We start from the raw sequence: 10157 nt of genomic DNA on the forward strand, positions 1-10157 counted from the left end.
AAACCGGGGTGGAATTGAGATAATTAATGAAGTGCCTGCTAATTTGTGTGCATAATATGCTCAAATTGAATGATTGCTATGAGAATTTTTCCAGGCGCTATACTTACTTTAGCTGCTGTTACTAAGTCCACGCAGACGAAGTCGCGAGCAAAAGCTAGTTCTAAATAATTATTTACTGCGGCCTGATTGTATCTAGACGTAATATTTGACATCTAGAGAACAAGGTTAATAATAGAGGGCTCGATGTGAAGTATTTGAACTTCAAGATGCGTCAAATATTACGTCTATTAGATACGATTTTTTTTAAACATAAACGTCACTTTTGACACTGACATATCTAATCCATATCTTTAGAAATTTTTGACGTATCTTAAAGTTAGAATCACGCCGATAAATATTATGACCTATATTACCGTACCAAAATAGAAAACCATGAAACGCTCTCAATATTTTATAGAACCGTTACTTCGACGAATGGACTTACATAAATAAAACTATGAAAAATGAATGGCTCAATTCCTTTATCCCTATTTTTTCCTCCATTGGGGACGAAATAACGCGCTCGTTTTCCATCCAGGGCTATAAATTCGGCGTCTCGCTGGTCGCGACCCATTTACAATTGAAAGCGTTCTTTATAACAGGATATGTCCGGTTGCTTTTACGAGCGAGTGTAACCCGCGCGCGAGGAATCTATTTCATGACTCGAACAGTTTGAGCATTCGCCATGGACTTTAGTTTAGCCAGCGTAAGAGAGAACTTGCTTGTCGGTCGAGATAATTCAACTCTATTGATAGATGAACAAGTTTGGGAACAAATCAAATTATTTTATTAAATATTTTGATTTGTGTATTTTACTAGACTTATATTGACCGGGATATAGACCGTGATTACCTTTTGTATTATTTGTGAGCTCCCGATATTTCGACGCAGTTACATGCATCATGTTCACGGGTGACTGAAGATAGCGGGTGGGTGTCAAAGTTGTGTAGACAGCGCTCCTTCTACCCTCATTCTTGCGCGACAGAGCGCTGTCTACACAACTTTGACACCCACCCGCTATCTTCAGTCACCCGTGAACATGATGCATGTAACTGCGTCGAAATATTGGGAGCTCACAAATAATACAAAAGGTAATCACGGTCTATATCCCGGTCAATATAAGTCTAGTGAAACTAACCGTGAATCATTCAAAACTCTAATTGTGTATTTTAAGTAGTCACACTACTATATATAAATTAAAAACTGTAATAGATGTCATATATTAAAGAAAAAGTTACCCGGCCTTCACCACTGGAGGGCTTCGTTACTTTTTCTTTAATATATGACATCTATTACAGTTTTTAATCTATTGATAGATGTTATAGTCCAATTTAAAACAAATACTTTTTTATGACATAAAGTAAGGGGTTAACTGAGGCGAACGCTCTTCTACATTCTAGGGTAAGAATAATCGCCAAGCACAAGTATGTACACATACAGCTATATCTCGCTTTGCCATAAAGGCTCCTCTACACGACGGCCCATCGCTGGACCAGCGAGATGGATGAAACGCAACTATTTTGGTTCTGGAATGGGCCACATGTAGATGTGTACTGCCATCGCTGGCCCACTACCTTTGATGTGCAGACGAAAAACCGACACCGTGGCCATCCCATCGCCATCCAGCCGCGCCATAAACCATCCGACACCACTACCCTCTTTACACGCTGACCCATCTTAGTGTGCCAGTATGATGGCCCATCGTGTAGAGGAGCCATTACTATCAGTAATCAATTCACAACGAAGCAATGCCCACAGTTTATGGCTTAAAGTCTAGTGAATGGTGCAAAGGCTTAAAAAATTAAAAGCCATTTGGATTCTCTACTTGAGCGTTGTTTTAAATTGTTAAATTTTCACTGTGCACCTTGATCTCTTTAGAATTTAAAATACTCGTAATAGGTACCCTTAATGTACCTTTTATTCATTCATAGTGTTTATACAATTTTGCAGCTGCATGTGTACATAAAATCACATAACAAATTCCATACATAATGTTAGTCAATGTCACAAAATAAAAAAATATACAGGTGATTCATGTGACGCGAGGAGGACCAACCCTACAAGCTCAGTAAACATTTACCCTTGTCCTGTGCCATATTTGTGTTTTGTATTTTGTACAATAACGAGTTCATACATATGTTGATGAGAATGTTAAGATGGATGTGTGGTGTGACAAGTAATGGATAGGATAAGGAATGAGTATATAAGAGGAAGCCTGAAAGTTGCACCTATAGTAGAAAAAGTGAGAGCGAATCGCCTAGCGTGGTACGGACATGTAATGCGGAGGGATGAAAGGCATGTGACGAGAAAGGTATTACGAATGAATGTGGAGGGAAGTATCGGGAGAGGAAAACCGAGGAAAAGGTGGATGGACTGTGTGAGAGATGATATGAAACGAATGCAAGTGAGTGATGAGATGACGGGCGAGAGAGAGGTATGGAAGAAAAAGACATGCTGCGCCGACCCCAAATGATTGGGATAAGGGCAAGCGAATGATGACATATGTTTATGAATTCTTCACCACCGTATTTAAGTGAAACAACCGAAACTTTTTCCTCCTGTAAACTTTTTGATAATGATAAGGACAAATTTAATCCTCTACTAGCCATGAGGTCACCCATAGAAATATGAATTTAAGTGGTTACCCTACAAAAACCTCTTTAACCGTTATGACAGCACTTTGTTTTTGAAGAAAGAAAATTGTCACACTTGAGTGAGATACAATACAATTTTTCAAAAGTAACCAGACTGATGGCATTCAATTTGAAATTTGTTATGGATAAAGCAAAGAGTATCGGTATTTGACGGTATTGTAATTCTAGGATGACTATGCGTGTAAATGTTTGAATTAGCGTTAGGTTTCGCCGCCATCATTAATCTCTCCTAGGTAAATGGAGCGACGTATCTCTAATGGACAGCGACAAAAATACGCCCGTAATTAATGAACTTGGCGGAAAGAAGGACCTTCGAAATTTGGCGATAGTTTGATATTTTCCGGGAGATTAGCAAGATAGATTTTTAAGCTATGGTGATTAATGGAGTGAAGAGAGTTAAAAATTATATAATACTTAGGTATAGTATGAATCTTCTCAAATGAATTTTACGCCTAATATCTCTGTTAAACAAAAGCCATTGTTTCTTTTGTGCGAGCGGTCGGTCATTGTGTGTCATTCTAGCACAGAGTTGTTGCCAGCTCGATGGTGCCATAAAATTGCATTGTCACCGAACTTACATTATGCATGTTAGCGCTCGGCTTCCTTAAAAGCGCTATTCGTAGTAATTTGTAACAGGAGGACTGAGATCTTCGGTGTAGAAAATAAACTTACACACTTATATTTATCGTTTATTTGTAACTTTATACAACACACTTTTCAATCCATCAACACTAGCTATTTTGGTAATATTAGTAGCACCACCGCACAACAAAATAAATATGAATTACACTTTTGTTAGCACCAAAGATAGATATAACTCCGTAATAGATGGATACAGTCTAAGGAAAAAACGTGCCTCGAAAATCACGAAAATTTGATTCTCGATCAGATGGCGCCACTAGTTTTGGCCTACTCTCGTATAGAGGGCGTTGACTGTTTCGTTTGTTATTTTATAATTTTAACGCATACCAGTGAAAGAACATGGGTCAAAATCATATAAAAATAATTAATGCAAATAAAAAAATCATTTATCCATATTTAAATACATTTTATCGTATTTTTATAAATATTTATTTTTAGTTTTAAAGTGTGTCGACAGATGGCATTGAATTTACTGGGGTTACAAAATTTACTATGACAGTACCGCTCTAGTATAAGTTACTCTATGGTTAGCACAGACTGTTAAGTAAGTAATTCTAATGCTGCTAAGTTAATAATCGTGTCTTCAATGAGGTGCCCGGCCTTTTATTATATCATCACCCCTCCAAGCCTGACCGCTTTTACCTGCTCGTCAGGTGGGCTGACCGGTAGTGACGTCACAATCATTTTTTTAGTTTTAACAAGTTAAATTGGGAAATTCAATAACATTTTCTATCTCCTCTTCTTATAGGCTTTAAGTTATGTTAATTAATTGTATAAACTCATTCGAGTCTGGGTTACCTACGAGACAGGCTAAGCCTAGTGTAGGAACCAGAGTAACCTGACTGTATTTTTCTATGCCAGGTACATTTTGTCAACTGTGTTTAATTTAAGTTAATCTTAACAACCCTGTAAATATATTTGTGTACCTACAATAAAAAAAATTGAAGATTTTTGAATATTTGAAGACATTACTTTTTATAAATGAGCACTTTATTACTCTATTTTCGGAACGCTAACATGTATGTGAACTTTCAGCTCAATTGAATAATGGGAAGATTGTCTAGTTTTTACCTTGCAAGATTTGACCCGAACAAACATAATTATTACAAACAAACAATCATTGCAAGTTAAATAGAAGCTTGTAACAACTAATGGACCGCGAGCCAGGCGCAAATTTCGTCAGTCATCGCCTCCCGGGCGAAAACTCGTATAGCGATTAACGGCTATGTATGATGAACCCTCGTGAACGTCAGCTGCCGCTCCGGTGGTGGGTTGAGGAATGGCAGCCACCGAAGCGCGTAACACGGTCTTTCCACCGCGATACAACCGGCTGACGATTTGTTTTATTAACAATAACATCTAAACTATCATCTAACAAAGTATCAAACGGGAGGCGATGACGCCGATGACTGAAAATAATTTTCTTTTTTACATGTTCATGTGACCAGCTGACGGTCTTTCCACAGCGATACAATCGGCTGACGATATTGTTTATTTACAATAGCATCTGAACTATTATCATCTGACAAAGTATCAAGCGGGAGGCGATGACAAAAAAAAATTATAGAGTTTATTTGCTGCCATTCCTCAACCCACCAATGGAGCGGCAGCTGACGTTCACGAGGGTTAATCATACATAGCCGTTAACCACTATACGAGTTTTCGCCCGGGAGGCGATTGGTCATGAAATCTGTTCCTGGCCCGTGGTCTATAAAAAGCTTACGTAGTAAGTATCAAGTTACGTTTTAAGTTATATAACTACCTATAATTATAATATATATTATATCTCTCCGATTACTGATATAACGTGCCTGACGGGCAATTAACAATGCATTTAATAACAATACGCCTTGTCCATTAATTGCACATAACTAATAATTATTGTGTTGTTATTGTGCACGCTCTGGATGTGATTAATCATGCGTCATCTGTATCGCGTCTGGTGCTAAATTAATGGTAGTTTATTTATTCATTTATTACGCAGTTAATTAATTTCAAAATACATACTAATCAACCATTAATTTACAACTTATGAAATGAAATGAAATGAAATGTATTTATTTGTTAGAATCTAACTTAAAATCACATCAATGTACCATATTGATGTGATCTTAAGTTAGAATTAATGCAAGTACCATCATATTCTACCATGAAGTCTTAGATGTAATAAGTTGCAGAAAAACGACCGGCACGAACGAACAACAAACGAACGAACGGCAAAGGGAGGCCGCTTACCACGTGGTGGACAACCGTTACCAAAGACATGGAGCGGGCGCAGACTAACATATCGACAACCCAGGACAGAAAAACCTGGCGCCTTCGAACGAGGAGGGCCGACCCCAAATAACGGTACATGGCAAAGAAGAAGAAGAAGAAGTTGCAGAAAAACGCTTAAATGTTTACCCGTTTATTATCCACCCTTGGGCTATTTAGATTTCACTGAGGTACAGTCAAGCAAGCGCATAAATAACAACAAACAATTAGACAATAAAGTTGTGTTTACATATTTTTGAGCCATTTGTCTGGATCGATATTTTTGCCTTCGACTGTACCTTTGGTAGAGACACTTAGTAAGGTCGATACGGGTAAGTGTGGCCCTCATATTGGAGCCTGTTTACACATTGATTAGTGTTTATTGCGAGTTCATACATTTGCTACTAAACTTGCTACTATTAATGTGAATTTTAATAACAAAACTTCCGTGAGACATAGACATATTAAATATATTAATGACGGGTCACTCACGTGTTTTAAGTCGAAAACGCTCGACATGTTTCACTCCGTACCGAGGAGCGTCATCAGGAGCTTGCGTCGACGGTGACGGACCGGCGCAGACTGCGGGCCGCAGCCCTCCGCGCCCGATGACTCGGCGCGGGCGCCGGTGGCGGCAGGGGGGGCGAGAAACTACCCTCGTTTACGGCATTATCGTCAAATGATGGGTTGCACACAACACTCACTACGTCATTCGCTAATGGTTCGTCCACACTGTCCACCGACGTAGTACCCAAAACAGTTTTCCAGCTCGGAGGCACTGACCAACCACAATCACGGTTAAAATTCGGATGACGACCAATTTCGATAGCCTCCCGTACTTTTCGCTGAATCACAAACTTTTCTTTCGCCAGCACAGTTACCTTATCGAAACGTATATAGTGAGTCGAATCCGAATCCAACACGTGTTCCGTCACCGCAGAACCCCGGCTATCCCTGTTCTTCATACTACGTATGTGCTCGGACAATCTGGTGGAAATGTTTCGGCCCGTCTCTCCTATGTAGTTTTTCCCACAGGAGCAAGGAATCATGTATACACCCGGACTGTTCAAAGGCTCCCTATCCTTTGGCGAACGCAGCACCTGTCCTAGCTTCATATGAGGACGGAAAATCGTCTTAATGCAGTATCTCCGGCGTAATAAGTGTCCGATTTTATCCGTCACGCCCTTAATGTAAGGTAGGTATAGGGGCAATCTCTCGAGGGGTAAACGAGGGTAGTTTCTCGCCCCCCCTGCCGCCACCGGCGCCCGCGCCGAGTCATCGGGCGCGGAGGGCTGCGGCCCGCAGTCTGCGCCGGTCCGTCACCGTCGACGCAAGCTCCTGATGACGCTCCTCGGTACGGAGTGAAACATGTCGAGCGTTTTCGACTTAAAACACGTGAGTGACCCGTCATTAATATATTTAATATTAATGTGAAGGCCACATGCCAATGTATTGACTTTTTTCTTTAAAGTAGTTTGTAGCATAGAGAATAAGAATAATAATAATTATGAATGATTTATTGCTGTACTCATGTACTGTGTACATTTGTAGATGGTAATCCTGCTACAATTTATTAGTTTCAAAAGTTACCCATTTCGGGTATGCAATACTTAATTAGCTAAAAAGTAAGCATGAGTGCTCATTCCACACAAACATATAACCAATTTATAAGAAGTTTACACAGAGCTTTGCGAAATTTATAATAAGATTTAGACCTACCTGTTACGTTCGCGCAGCTGCGGTCGAAAATGAACTGTCACCTCGCTAGTTTTAAACTTATTAGCAATACGTTTTAATATCTCCCATAGAACATAATATTAATTAGTAAGAAAACTCATGTATGGAGTGAGCTTACCTACTTATTTCTCTATGTGTATAGGCACACTTTCAACCTAAGTTATTTATTTATTTATACTGTTATCGTACCTAAATACTACAACAGTTTCGAGAAGCATAGCTACTAACATAGAGAACAAACACGTCAAAATGAACAGCCTGCACATATTATTTCACACAAAAAGCTTGAGCCGCAAACTTTCCAACAATATATTTGTTTCATGTTGTTGACAATTGTAGCGAAAATAATGTTTCCAACTCGTATATTGCGAGAGTGAAGTTGCCATTATTTTGACTTTTTTTGCACTCGAAACTTTCGCTCGGTTTATGTCGGGTGACGTCAAAGAGGTTTGTGCCATATTACCATTGAATAAAGTCCAAAATTTGCGAGCACTGCTTCATATTTTACACAGGAAAAACATTTTTTTTAAACAAAACAGGTATATCTTGATCCAAAATAAGTGTACGTACGTTGAATTAACATAATATTACTAACTAATTAATAATTCGTTATTTGATACAAGAAAGTATTTGGCCCAAGATCTAATAATACAAGACATTTTATTTCTTGGATGAAGACATTTTCGAGTATCCTTATATTGAAATTTGAAAAGATCTTCAAAAAAATATTGTTTTTAATATAAGCTTTTATTTAACTTGCCCTGTTTATGTATGTTAGTTAGGTAGTTAATAGTGTGGCTCAAATCGTGAAAGCTATATTTGACCCATTTACCGATTTCCGATTGCAATATTATGATGACATGGAGCTGATCTGATGATGGAGACAGGAGGTGGCCATGAGAACTCTGTGATAAAACAACGTAAACTAATTGTTTAGGGAGGTTAGAATTGTCTCGATGATTAGTTGCCTGGGTAAAGAAATTTTTGTCAAAAACTTATTTTTCCGGACCTACAGATTTTTTGACAGTGTTAGCTTATCCCTAGACAGTAGATATCTGTCTAATGAGTAAAAGAGTCCATCTACGGTTTTGAAACGACTTAGCAACGACAATGTATGGCTGCGAAGTTAGTAAGTACCTTCGCCATTTTGGAAACCATCTGAAGACGGCATCATTACTTACAAACAGGTACAGCTCATGTTTTCTTTCATACAATAGGACAAAGTTATCCATTGAACAACTATACCAAACATTTTAATCCTAGTTTGCGTCCTAGCGTAGAAAATTTGCAGTGAATTTAATAGAACTGAAAGCCGTGAAAGCATTATCGTTTAGATCCCAAGCCCGCGCCAAAACTATAAAAAAACTTGGCAACGTTTTAAATTCGATGAGGAATTTGCTTCAGCGCGGTTTGACGTAGGTTTACCTATTACGTACTTGAAAAGTTGTAACATAATCCCATCGAGACAAAAATAAACTACCGTTCAGATTCAGACTATACTAGCTGCAGTAGGTAATGCGGCGTAATATCTTTCTTTGTGACTATTGTATTTTTAACCAATGCCATCATCATCATCATCATCATCATTGGCCACATCATCTGTTGTAGATGCATGTTGCGGCGCTTGTGGGTTTATGGGTTCCCGCATCGCCGTTGATTCCTATAAAGTCCTATCGCAGCGCGGCATTTCTTGCCATTAAGGTTCTCCAGCCAGTCATCGTCTTGCTTTAACATAATATGTTAAAAGCAAGTATGTGTATGTATGTATATTATACATAGTTATAGAATTTTTAATTATCTATGTTTTCATAAGATTCTAACTCTAAAATGAGAGTTACCTACTTTGAAATACAAGTTTTTAAATATTTGAAATATACCTAAACGAAATAGTATTTATTTACCACTTAGGTACCTACTCTGTTTTGTTTCTTTACAACCGCTCGCACATGAAACGCGATGGTCTTAATATTTAAAATTCTTCGAAGCACTGGCTTATTAAAAACGTGTTTTAATAAAAAAATCGGTAATACTAATTTAATTGGCTTGCGTCGTTCAAGGAGAGGTTAAAGAAGCTGTGGTTATCTGATTGACTAATGTGCCTATATTTGTATTGTATGTTGCTTTATATTTTTCTACTTTTTTCCAATTTTTAGTGTATTTTCCCCATTCCTTTTTGTGTAATATATTATATGTTTATCCTATTAATTTTGTATGTATTTATATCCTTTATCTTTCTGGTACCTTGTTGTACATTTTGCTACATTTGTCACCCTCTTTTCACTTTCTCCTCTCATCTACTCAAAGGTTAACTGGAAGAGATCCCTCATAGGGATAAGTTCGCCTTTGTACATCTTATTATTTGTACCATGTAATTTTTAATGTGTATATTTGTACAATAAAGAGTTTACTACTACTACTACTACTACTTAATTGGCTGTAAACTTGCAGGTTTGGAAAATTTATGAGAATTATAGTACACTTATTTTAGAAAAATCAGCTATACGAGTAGGTACTTAACTGTGGAATGAACTGTCACACGCGATATTTCCGGACCGATACAACCTTCAAACCTTTAAGACTTTTCTTGCGTAGCTATAGCTACATACTTACTTAATAGTAGATTGTACAACAAGGGCATAAAGCGATCCATTTTTATTCGAGGCAATTTATTGGTTCGAGCGCAACGAGGACCATTATGGTCGACGATAAAAATGGATATTTATGCCTGAGTTATACACTGCTTTTCGCACAGCTTCTCAGTGGAAGTTTATATGGCAGATTTTAGACTTTATTGCTAAGTCAATAAGGGTCGTGATAGATGATTTTATGCTC

At 38.0% G+C, this 10157-nt stretch overlaps 1 protein-coding gene across 1 annotated transcript in view; it reads right to left on the minus strand.

Moving 5' to 3' along the window:
* LOC134742909 (uncharacterized) overlaps positions 1–9561 on the minus strand; it is a 172026-nt gene extending 162465 nt beyond the window's left edge. The window contains exon 1 of the mRNA XM_063676115.1: positions 9551–9561. The gene's annotated coding sequence lies outside the window, so the exon portion shown is untranslated. The remainder of the gene's footprint in view (positions 1–9550) is intronic.
* Between the last annotated feature and the right edge of the window lie 596 nt (positions 9562–10157).

Source organism: Cydia strobilella, chromosome 7, assembly GCF_947568885.1.
Source record: "Cydia strobilella chromosome 7, ilCydStro3.1, whole genome shotgun sequence".
Taxonomy (NCBI): domain Eukaryota; kingdom Metazoa; phylum Arthropoda; class Insecta; order Lepidoptera; family Tortricidae; genus Cydia; species Cydia strobilella.